Raw genomic sequence first — 13,357 nt, forward strand, 5'->3', positions numbered from 1 at the left:
TTGTTCATGTACATGAGGTTTCTTCAGAACAGTCAAGGGTCTGTTATGGTGTTCCGCAGGGTTCAGTGCTAGGGCCAATCTTGTTCAGTTTATACATGCAGCCGTTGGGATGTATAATCCAGAATCACGACATACACTTTCATTGCTATGCTGATGATATGCAGCTCTATTTGTCTATGAAGCCGGATGAAACAGAACCGTTAGTTAAACTTCAGGCATGTCTTAGGGACATCAAGGACTGGATGTCCAGAAATTTCTTGCTTCTAAATTCAGATAAAACAGAGGTTATCATTCTTGGTCCAGAGCATCTTAGGAAGGGACTAGATGGTGTTGCGATGGCTTCCAGTGCAACTGTGAGGAACCTTGGTGTTGTTTTCGATCAGGATTTGTCGTTTAAACCATATGTTAATCAGGTTTGTAAAATAGCGTTTTTCCATCTCCGTAATATTGCAAAAATTAGGAAAATCCTCTCGCAGAGTGATGCAGAAAAACTAGTTCATGCGTTTGTATCTTCTAGACTGGATTACTGTAATGTGTTATTAGCAGGATGTCCAAGTAATTTGCTGAATAGGCTCCAGCTGATCCAGAATGCAGCAGCACGAGTGCTGACAGGAATCAGCAGGAGAGACCACGTCTCTCCAATTACGGTAATGTAAGGCCGGCCACCATGAGAACGATGAAAAGAGAAGGGGGCGGGGGAAGCCCCCGTGAGTTGCGACGTGAATGAAACCATCCACTGAGCTGTTTAATGCGGAAACAGATGATGAAGACTTTTAAGGATTTGCTTGATGTGTAAAGTGAAATAAAATACAATCAAACTAAGTTTTGCTCCCGCTATATTTTTAAATAAGCACACTTGTGTGAGTGTGTTCTGCAGCGCGTGTGTTTTGCATGTCGGAACCGAGGATGCACCTGCCGTGGGTTTGCGGGGTCCGATCGCCGCATCCCCGGGGCAGATTCGGCTGAAATGCCGGTGCTCTTTCCCCGGGAGTCCCTGCTACCAGTCCATGTGGGCTCCTCCGGTCCCGGCCGGTCAGAACCGGTCATGTTCCCCGGTTAAAGCCGCGGTGATGCGCGCTGCTCCTCACGACTTCCTGGTTCCCCAAGCGGGGTCCGATCGACCTGGTTCCCGCCCGCTTTGGGAGCAGAGATTTCTGGGGTACGTCTCAGGTCTGATCAGCTTCACCCTCCGAGATTTACAGCCAAATCTGTCGGTTACAAACCCGGTACCCGATCTCCGACATGCGCGGGTGTGTGTTCGCGGCGCGAAACACACACATTCTCATTTATGTGGTGCTTGCCTGCCGCGCTGATCAAGTGGCTGAGACAGGTCTGGAAATTCGGACTGGCGCAGCTGAATTAGCGGAGCGGAGCTCCTGTCGGTTACAAACCCCGGTACCGACATGTGTGTGAGCGGGACCAGCGCGGGGGGGCGGATGGGGAGCGGACCCGGTCCAGCGCGGGGGGGGGGGGGGGCAGAGCGGGACCCGGGACCCGGGACGCGGGACCAGCGCGGGGCAGCGGAGCGGGACCCGGGACGCGGGACCGCCGCGGTCGGGATCCGCAGCACAACGGGGTATGAAAAGTGTATTTACTCTTGTGCTTGCCTGCCACGCTGATGGACAGAAACTGCCGGCTATGGTGATTTTTAAAAGAAAAGCGTTGCCTAAACAGACTTTTCCAGCCAGAGTGAAATGAAAAGGGCTGGTGGCTGAGACAGGTTTATGTGCGACGACCTGGTGGTTTTTTAAAATTCTTTAATGCAGAAACAGAAGATGAACCTTTGAAGGGTTCGATTGATGTGAAAAGTGAAATAAAATATCAAACAAATTTTTGCTTCCGCTCTATTTTTAGTGCGTGTGTGTTTTGCAGCGTGTGTGTGCAGCTCCGTCTCTGTAGACAGCGCCTTTTGGGTCGGTGCGCCGTATGTGCGTTTTAAAACCAAAAATGACACACAAAACTGAGGGTGGGCCTTTTCACACGGTGCGCCGTATGGTCCTGAAAATACGGTACTTTGGAACCAACTGCCAATCTGGGTTAAGGAGGCTGACACCACCTCCACCTTTAAAACTAAACTTAAAACCTTTCTGTTTAGTAAAGCCTATAGTTAGTGTTTAGTAAACCTCTAGCTGGTGTTGGTAAATCTCTAGGTAATGTAAACTCTAGTGTGTTAGAGTAAGTAGTCATAGTTGTAGCTATAGAACAAGACTATAATAGTTAGTCTCAAATATAGCTTCGCGGTAGATATGCTGCTATAGGCTTATGCTGCAGGGGGGCACCGACATGATCCGCTGGGCGGTGCCTCTCACCCTTCTTCTCCTCTCCTTTTCCCTGCCTCTCTTCTCCATTACCATTTTTATTTATTATAAATATCTCATAGCTATCATATTTGTCCATCGATCCTGTAGTTTCTTGTGCCGGCCCCCCTTTTTTCTCTTTTGTGCATGTTTGCAGGCTGGAGCCTCGGGAGCTGCGTTCTGGCCTGTGTTCCCGCCCCCCCCCCCCCATCCCCGGTCATCCCGTTGCTGCTTCCACCTGCCTACGTGGATGTCTGCTGTTGCTGCTTCCGCCTGCCTGCACCCCGCCCCCCCCTCTGGTCATCCCGCTGCTGCTTCCACATGACTGCTGTGTGCTGCTGACGCCCCCCCCCCCCTCCCCCACCTCTGGTCATCCCGCTGTTGCTTCCACCTGCCTGCTGTGTGCTGCTGACGTCCCTGACTCCCCCAGTCTGGCCTTCGGCAGGAGGGTCCCCCCTTATGAGCCTGGTCCTGCTCAAGGTTTCTTCCCTCCTAAAGGGGAGTTTTTCCTTGCCACTGTTTGGCTTAAGGTTTTTCTCCCACTAGGGGAGTTTTTACCTGCCATTGTTTATATAATAATTGCTCTGGGGTTTATGTTTATGTTTATGTTTATGTTCATGTTCTGGATCTCTGGAAAGCGTCTAGAGACAACATCTGTTGTATTAGACGCTATATAAATAAAGTTGAATTGAAAATTGAATTGAATTGAATTGATATTGAGTTGGCTGCAGGTGCTGCAGGAATCCAGGAGGTGTTTCTCCGGTGATGGAGGCCGGGACCCAGACTGGTCTCTCCTCCCAGGACCTACACTGGTCTCTCCTCCCAAAAATGGAGAAAATGCTGCAGGAATCTAGGAGGTGTTTCTCCAGTGATGGAGGCTGAGACCTAGACCGGTCTCTCCTCCCAGTGATGGAGGCCGGGATCTAGACCGGTCTCTCCTCCTGGTGATGGAGGCCGGGACCTAGACCGGTCTCTCCTCCTGGTGATGGAGGCCGGGACCTAGACCGGTCTCTCCTCCCAGTGATGGAGGCCGGAACCTAGACCGGTCTCTCCTCCCGGTGATGGAGGCCGGGACCTAGACCTAGACCGCAGACCTGCATCAATACACTGTCGAGCGTATTCCCGGAAATTCCAAATGAGTGGAGGGTCCGAAGGTTTTCCCCTTAGAGAGAAGATTGGCTAGGCCAGAAAAAAGCTTCACGACTGTAGAAATGGAGCGAGCCGGAGGAGCCGGAGAAGATATCGACCACCAGGAAATCGACCAAAAGGTGCATAGACAGGGCCGCAGATAGAACAGACACAAAGATGAAGAATGAGGGGGGCTGGCCGCACACTGTTACAGACATGCATAAATACTGCACAACATCCACTCGAGGACCTCACACACAAGCTCTGAGTGTTTTAGTCATTGGATTGATTTTTATTTTTCGTTTATTTCGGCATGTTTATATAGACACATTTCATCTCCAGAACATTATACATTGCATACTCAGCACATGACGAAAAGGGTACGGGAGAAGCTGACGCTTATCAAAGTCCCGCCCCGTTCTATGTAAGATTCATGATCACATCAACAACAGAATTCAGTAAGATACATAGTTTACCACATAGCAATTTGTCTAATTTCATCCTTCACAGTCCAGATAGCATGTATGTTTGTACACGTGTCCAGTCCACTCATCCTGATCACCGTTCCTGTGATTTACTACTGTGTCCACTGTTCAGTTATTTTAATGTCCAAGCCTCTTTTTGCATGCAATCCACTTTGCAATGGAGGTGCGTGTGTCAATGCAGATTTTGATTAGTCGCCGTCCTCTGGCTCTCTAGCCGCCTTTGCCCCCTCCGCTCGTACTGACTTCATCTCCTCCCGAGCTTTGGACACCTCCGACCATACACTGGTCAGTCTCTCCTGGATGTCAGCGAGGCCAGAGAGCAGCTTTGCCTGATCAGCTCTCACTTTTCTCAACTTTTGTAGCATCCAGACCCCGCCAAGCCCTAGGATCACTAGGCCCACTGTCATGCCCGTGAATATATAGACGTCTTCCACGTCTTCTATATCCAACACCCCAAGACACACTACTTTCCACTTATTCCAGCTGTCCATGGTGTATCCCGCCAAGAATGTCCCATCTGGACAGGCCGGTTCCCTTGTCCCAGCACGCCGTGTAGAAAAAATCTTGTCAATAGCATTTACTGACCAGTTCAGAATCTCCATTCTTGATTTTATGTTCTGCTTGGTCGTGATATCTGCTGTGCTGTGATAGAGCTCAATGTCACACACACACATTTTATAGTGACTTTGTTTAGTCTCCATGTTTTGTCTCCATGCTAGGTGCTCCCGTGCTGAATTTCCCACATTGCCATTGTTTTGTACACATAGCCAGACATTGCCTTCGTGTACCTAGGTTTGATAATCCTTCAATAACAGTTTCTTTAACCCATGTTTGAAAACAGTTACATTTCTTGCTAACTTTAATTCATTGTTTAGGCTATTCCACATTTTCACACCAGCTACTGACAAACTATGGCTTCCCATCGTTGTCCTTATCTTTTTCTGTTGAAACTGCAGCAAGCTGCGCATGCTGTGAGGACCTTGACTAAGAGTGAACAATTTCTGAACATTTACTGGCAATGCCGCCTGTGTTGCTTTGTAAATTGTTTGTAGCATCTGAAAATGAAGTATCTCTCTCAGTTTTAGATATTTCGCCTTTATGAACAGTTCGTTCGTATGTGCCCTGGCTGGGACAGAATGAATGATGCGAAGCGCTTTTTTTTGCAATTTAAATATTGGTTCTGTAATGCCCTTGTAAGTGAAACCCCAATTTTCTACACAGTACCTCATATGTGGGACTATTAGTGCCGAATATATGGTCTTAAGCGAGTTTAAATTGAGAGATTTCTGCAATTTCCACAGAATAGACACACTCCTTGCCATCTTATTTTGAATTATTTTTACATGTGGTCGCCATGTCAAGAGGTCATCCACTAATATACCCAGAACCTTATGTTCCCTCACTCTTTCTATATTGTATCCATTAACTTGCAAGTTTATGCTTTTCTTTACATTATTTCTCCCAAATAACATGAATTTGGTCTTTGCCAGATTTAGTGATAATTTATTTATATTAAACCATGTATTTAGTTTTGTCATTTCTCTGTTAATCGCTTTTTCCAGTATATTCAAGTCGTTTCCTGAGCAGAAAATATTTGTATCATCAGCAAATAAAATAAGTTTTAATACATCAGATGTTTTGATTATGTCATTGATATATAGAGTAAATAGCTTAGGGCCTAAGACTGACCCCTGTGGGACCCCACAGACGACATCCAGGCATGTAGACGTATTTGTTCCCATCTGGACATATTGGACTCTACCAGATAGATAGCTTTTGATCCATCTTAAAGCTGTATCTCTGATACCGTAATCATATAATTTTTCAATCAAAATATCGTGATTTATAGTGTCAAAAGCTTTTTTGAGGTCAATAAAGATGCCTACTATATATAATTTGTGGTCAAGCGCATCTTTAATCAGTTCTAAGGACTCTGTGAGGGCAAGTGCTGTCGAATGTTGCTTTCTGAACCCGTATTGGCTATCACACAGGATGTTGTGTTCAGTCATGAACTTTTCCAATCTGCTATTATAGAGTTTTTCTAAAATCTTTGAACACTGCGGCAATAAGGAGACCGGGCGATAGTTTGTAGTCATATTTATATCACCACTTTTATACAATGGTAATACCTTTGCTATTTTCATCTTGTCTGGAAATACACCGGTTTTGAAGGATAAGTTACATATGTGCGTGAGTGGTGTTATAATTCCTTTTTGTACCGCCTTCAACAGTCTCATGTCAATTTCGTCTACATCTACTGAAGATTTACATTTGCACTGTGTGAGGGCATTTACAACTTCTGCTTCAGTGACTGGTTCAAGTAACAGACATGAATTTTTAGTGATTGTATTCTTATCAGAGTCAAAATGGTCCCAGCGCAATGGTGATTCAGGGATGTCCTTGGCCAGCTGTGGGCCAACATTTACAAAGAATTTATTGAATTGATCCACAATCAAGTTCCCGTCAGACACGTCTCATTATTTATAATAAGGTGGTCTGGGAGTGTGACCTTTGGTTTCCGACCTGATATTGAATTCACTATACTCCAGAGTTTCTTGTTATGATTCTTGTTATCTGATAGTAGTTTTTCATAGTAATCCTTTTTTTGCTTTCTTAGTGCACTATTTATCTTATTTCTATATTTTTTATATTTGGATTCAGCTATTTCTGTTCTGTCTCTGAGAAATTGTTTATATAAAAGGTTTTTTTTCCTACATGCATTTACAAGTGATTTCGTAAGCCACGGTGTGGCTTTCTTTTTTGTTTTGTCTGTTATCTCCCTTGCAGAGCAATGTTTATGGTACAGTCCTGTGAGAGTCTTCAGGAATTCATCATACGCTTTGTTTGTTTCTGTTTCAGAGAGCACATGTCTCCATGTCTGTGTCAACAGCTGACTCTCCAATGCGTTCATATTCTTTTCATTTCTTATCCTAACTAACTTTCTTTTTTTCGTCTCGCTCTTTACAATATGATTCCACTCACACATTGCAAAGACTGGTAGATGATCAGAGATATCGCATATCAATAGTCCACTCACTGGATCTGCTTCTAAGACATTTGTAAATATATTGTCAATTAGTGTGGCACTATGTTTGGTAATTCTGCTGGCCATTGTAATTAAGGGATGCATACCTGCCGCATACATACTATTTAGAAAGTCATCTCTCCCAGCGTTGTTGTTTGGGTTTAAGATATCGATATTAAAGTCTCCGCATATGAAAACATTTTTATGCTTTGTCAGAGAGAGTAGTTCTGTCACACTATCACTGAATAATTCTAACTTTGAATCCGGGGCTCTATACAGACAGGATATTACAGTATTTCTCCCTTTACACATAGATAATTCTACAGTTATGCATTCCATTACATTGTCAATAGCTTTTGACACATTTTCCAATATGACAAAATTAATGCTCTCTTTAATAAAAAGAGAAACTCCTCCACCAGTCTTTTTTTTTCTATTTTTACACACAAATTCATACCCACTTAAGATGAAGTTCATTCCCTTTTCTTCATTAATCCAGGTTTCTGACACCGCAATGATATCAAAGGATGTAGAAAATCCTTCCAAGTATTCCAATATGTGATCAAAATTTGCATATAAACTCCTGCTGTTGAAATTAATGATTGACAGCCTCTGATCCATCACAATGTCCTTATTGAACTGCTCCCTTGTATAATATCCACAATTTAGTGCTCTGCTGTAGTAAAAGTATATATCCGAGTCAATTTCTTCATTCGAGTCTTCTGATCCAAGGTGTTGTTTTAAAGATAGGTTCCTTTTTTCATAATTGGCAATCCTGCCTTTAAGTTTATTCATCTTTGTTTTTTGTGAGTAGGTAATCCATTCTTTTTGTAGAGGTTTCATGGTGAGCTTTGACATATTAGCCGGTAAGTTTCTCCAACTCCTCTACCTCCCTGATCAGCACCGGTCTGGTATTTTCTGGCCCATTTTGTTTGATGTAGACTCTGCAGTTTGCCGTCCAGGTATTTTGTATTTTTCCAGCCTTCTTCAGTTGACGAGCTTTCCAGGCGATGGTGGCGTTTTTCTTGCTGAGATTCTCGTTTATAAACACACTGGTATTTTTCAGCTTACTGCCTTGTTTTAGCAGCGCTATTTTGTGTTTTCTGTTAGTGAATTTCAGCAGAACAGCCCTGTTTACATCTTCACGTTCTCCCAACTTTTTTTTCTTGGGCAGCAGTTGACATGTATCCACATGTTCAAGATCGATCTTAATGCTTTTGGAGGTTAGGAAATCCTGTACCTGCTTTTCCACAGATTGGATGTCTTCCTCCTTCATCTCCTCCTGTCCTCTCGTCGCTGCTGCATAGCTCCTGGGCTTGATCTCAATACCCGTAATGATCACATCATTTAGCTTGTTTTGTTGATCAAGCTCCTCCATTTTGTTGTTTAGAGCTATTATCAGCCCATCTTTTTTCTCATTTTCCTTTTTGAGGTGTTGAATCTCTTTCATCAGGCCTTGCATCCCTTGTAGTTGGCTCTTTATCTCCTTCAAGCATTCCAACTGAACCTCCAAGCCTTCCAGCTGAAGCTTTACTCCCTCCAGGGTCTCACCCATTTGGGTCAGGTCCTGTGGATTGAACTGGTTCCCCTTTTTTGGTGCCATTTTCCTTGGAATATCCGATTCTGTCGCTATTTGATACTTTTCGTATAGCTTTTCGCATAGCGGCTCAGTAGCCCGCTATTGTTATGTTTTGTTATGATTACAAAGATAGGAAGCAGTAAAGATCTAGATCCGTCTCTCCTCCTTCGGCTGCAACACTCCGAGTGACAGCGACTTTGTTCCTTATTTCTCACGTTTGCACCTCGATATAATCACGTGTGCACAACTTGTCTTTATTTCTGCAGTGGAGGAATCAGATTTCGATGCTTCATGTTTTAAATATAAGTTTATTTTGTTCACAGTGTTATACTTATGAAAGAGGTGATCGCAGACTCCCACAATGCCAACTATGAGACTCAATACACAAGTACATTGGGCTTAATCCGTTATAAAGTATAGTATATAATACGCGTGACAGTAAAACGGAACGAGGAGCTGTTTGTCGTCCCACCAACTTAAGTTATGGTGTCGGTTCTTAAAATACAAACAAGAAAAAAGAGTGTAATGATGAACTAACGCTGAACATAAACATTCACAAACACCTATGAACACAATAAACCCACAACTTTTCACGGAACGCAACACAAAGCAAATAACAACGATACCAAAAATGCAATGCGGTCAACACAATTACAGCACTTTAGTCTGTTTTCCCGGCTTGAATCAGAAGAAATGCCCCCAAATAAATTATTTCTCCAGCTCACGACCAATGTTTTTTTTTTAATTTGTTTCCCTTGTTTTTGCAAGTTCCTTGGATTCATCATCATTGGATTGGATGAGCGGTTTTTAATGGATATTTATCCTCATTATCATATTCAAATTCAAACGAGTGTTGTGCTCCCCCATATACGTTCAATTCCACATTGATTGTGATTGGATGTGCGTGGATTTGGGCGAACGCACAGTTTTGAATATCTGATTTTTTTTTGCGTACGCAACAATTCCACGCACAGATTCATGTTGAAATCCATGCACTCTTTGTACATGAGGCGCCTGCTCTTTGTTCTTCTGGAGTTGAGATACAGGTTGTTTTCTGAACTCCACCTGACCAGATTCTGCACCTCTGCTCTGTAGGCTGATTCATCACCGTAAGAGGTAGCAGATATTACAAAATGTCTCAGCCAGCTGCTTTGCACGGGTCCTGAACATGTGTCTGTTGAGTTAGTTAATAGTGGTGATGACGACTATGACGACGATGACTGCAGCATCGCTGCCATTTCTGAATCTTCCATCAGCCTGAGTGGAAACAGACCACAACAAGAGGAGGAGCTACACATCTAAACATAAAAGCTTGATGTAAGAACTGAGGAGCAGCTGTGTTCTCTGTTGTTTGTTCAGTTCAAGTGAAAAAATGAGTCTACTTTTGGTTTGGCTGATGATTGTCTCCTTTCAAACTGGTGAGTCTTCTAAAGATGTGAGAGATGATACAAATGAAACCAATACATTGGAATGTATTTATTTTTATAAGCTTAACATAGTTTAAAGATACAGAATTTTTATCTAAATATCACTTTGTTGTTGTTTCTTTTCCCCAGGATTCTCTGGAGATTTACTGACACCTTTTAGAGATGAAGTGATGACTTTGGAAGGAGAAACTGTGACTCTCTCCTGCAACTATTCTGGATCTGTACAGTTTGTCTTCTGGTACCAACAGAAGCCCAGTTCATATCCAAAGTTTCTCATTGCAGATTATTCAGATAAAGAAGAAGAATATTCTCTGACACATGATAAACAGAAAAAGGAGTTTGATCTGCAGATCTCCTCTGCTGCAGTGTCAGACTCTGCTGTGTACTACTGTGCTCTGCAGCCCACAGTGACAGGAAACACCAAAACTCTGTACAAAAACCTGCAGAAAGACGACACAATACTCCACAACATCCACTAGAGGACCTCACACACTGTTAAAGCTCTGATTGTTGAGTCATTGGACTGATGACACAGACAACAGACACATGAAGCAGTAAAGATCAGAGACAGAGACAGAGCTGCTGAGGAAACATAAAACTATTTGATTGGTTGAGTTGAAGTGAAACAAATCCTGTCAGGAGGTAATTGGCCCCGCCCACTGAACTTCAGCTCATCAATGACATTATTTCTTCCTCATTCTCCTGCAGTGGAAGAACATAGTTCATCTGCTGTCTGTCTGGCTTGAAGATCTCCAAAGACATGTTGCTTCAGCTCTTTCTGCTTCTATCTCACATTCTAGGTGAGTTTAAGAACAGGGATTCAAGTTTTGTTGAAGCTGCTGCATTAACCACATATCCAGACTGTATTTCACTCCTTTTCTGGTTTCTTTGCTCTGATAGAATGGAAATCATGTAAATGGACCTGACAGAGTTCTACAGTTGATTTAGTTGTGAATGTCCACAGAGTAACACTTTACACGGGACATTTTCTACTTCCTCCTCCTCTCAGTATCACGAACAATGTTAGTCTAATGGCTTCATTTTCTCCACTTTTTCCAGGACTAATAGCTGGAAACACAATCTCTCCTGAACAAGATGAAGTCAGTGGAAGAGAAGGACAAAGTGTCACACTCACATGTAACTATCAGACAAGTTACACTGATATTAACCTTTACTGGTACAAACATCATTCTGACCTTCAGGCTCCTCAGTTTATACTCTGGAAAGGAGCAAAAGGCTCCACAAGTGAATATATTCCTGATGATCGATATGAGTCCCAAACAACTGACAGCTCGACTGAACTGACCATCAGAAAGCTAACCCTGGCAGACACAGCTCTCTACTACTGTGCTCTAGAAACACAGTGATACAAAGACCTTGACCTTGACCTCCAGACCCTGAACCTCAATAAGGCTACAGGACTGGATAACATTTCCGCTAAATTCCTGCAGGACGCGGCAGAGGCCATTACTCCATGTCTAACTTTTATTTTTAATACGTCCATAGAGCAGGGGTGTTTCCCAACAGATTTTAAATCAGTAAGAGTTGTAGCTCTATATAAAAAAGGGAATAAATTAGATCCAGGGAATTATCGTCCTGTCTCCATACTGAGCACGGTATCAAAGGTAATGGAGAAAATCATCTCAGAACAAATAAATGCCTACCTTTTATCCAACAACCTTCTGTTTGATTTTCAATCTGGTTTCCGTATGTCACACTCCACGGATACCTGTCTACTCAATCTAACAGACAGGATCAAAGGGGAGGTGGATAAGGGCAAGTACTGCGGCATGGTCCTTATTGACTTACAAAAAGCCTTCGACACTGTCAACTATAGGGTACTCTTATTTAAACTTAGAGCCATGGGTTTCAGCAGCGCTACCTTGAAATGGGTGAGCTCCTTCCTTGAGGATCGTAGGCAAATGGTGCAAGTAAATGGGTCCATGTCCTCCGCACTTAAGCCAATGTGTGGTGTTCCTCAAGGAAGCATCTTGGGTCAGCTTTTCTTCTTATTATATGTCAATGATATGAAGTCAGCCTGTGACTGTGATCTATTTCTGTTTGCTGACGATGCAGCTCTTCTGACGTCTCATCAGGATAAATCAGAAGTAGAAAAAACACTTAGCTGTGAGCTCAGTAAGATCAGTGCCTGGTTGGTTGACAATCGTTTATCCCTCCACCTAGGTAAAACCGAGTCCATCCTATTTGGGTCAAGCATTAGATTAGCGAGGGCTGATGGACTCAAGGTGGTGGTGGGCGATACGGAGGTGACGGATAAGAAGGAGGTTACCTACCTGGGCTGTATCCTGGACAATAAGTTGACAGGAGAGAGTATGGCCAAGAGGGTTATATCAAAAGTAAACCAGAGAGTCAGATTCCTTGCCAGGACATCATCTTTCTTAGATAGGACAGCCCTAGAGATCTTGGCAGGGGCCTTGGTTCAGTGCCTCTTTGATTATGCTTGACCATCGTGGTTCTCTAGCACTTCAAAACATCTGAAGCATAGCCTACAGACAGCACAAAATAAATTAGTCAGGGTAGTCCTCCAACTACACCCCAGAACTCACCTCACTCAGTTTCATTTTGAAAGCCTCAAGTGGCTAAGAGTGGAGGAAAGAGTGCTACAAATTAAACTCTCTATGGTACACAGAATATTACACAAGCCGGTGCCAAAATATCTAATGAACTATTTTACCAGGGTCAATAGTATTCATGGACATGCTACCAGAGGAAGCTCCACCAATGTGGTGTCGGCCAAGTTCAGGACAAACGGGGGTCAAAGTTCATTTTTGTACACCGGGGCTTTGGCCTGGAATAGCCTACCTGAAGATCTGAAATCCACTAGCTCCTCTGCTTCCTTTAAAACTTTTGTGAGGAGCTGGATTATCAGGGGTAGAAGATGGGTGTAGGTTAAAAATATTCTGGTGCATAGTGTTTTAAAATTGGATTCGGATCTGCTTTGTATTGTAATTGTAACCTGGGGAAAAAAATGAAACTTAACAGATGTGTAATCTGTTGAAAGAAAAGAAAAAAACTATTGTTACAGTGTGAAAAAACACTTGTGGTAAACAATTTTTATTTTTATTTCATTGAGCATTATTTTCATTTAATTCATAATCACATTCCTTATTTCATTTTGCATTTGAATATTAATTAATTTCATCCCAGAGGTCAGAGTTGATTCAGAGTGGTTCTGTGAAGAAAAGGCTCTGTCATTGGTCCATACCGAGGCAGCTGAATCGCTATTGGTTTAAAGTTGTTATGTCCCGCCCTAGCGCAGGTTAACGGTATGTGCTGTGAGAGTTACACAGAGCAGAGACACGGGAGACACGTGTATGGATGAAAAATTAATACTACATTGATATTGTGCTAAACTGTTAAAAGGAGGAAGAGTTTGAGTCACAAAAAGTCGAGTG

This window comes from Cololabis saira, chromosome 10 (genome assembly GCF_033807715.1).
Source record: "Cololabis saira isolate AMF1-May2022 chromosome 10, fColSai1.1, whole genome shotgun sequence".
NCBI classification, from domain to species: Eukaryota; Metazoa; Chordata; class Actinopteri; order Beloniformes; family Belonidae; genus Cololabis; species Cololabis saira.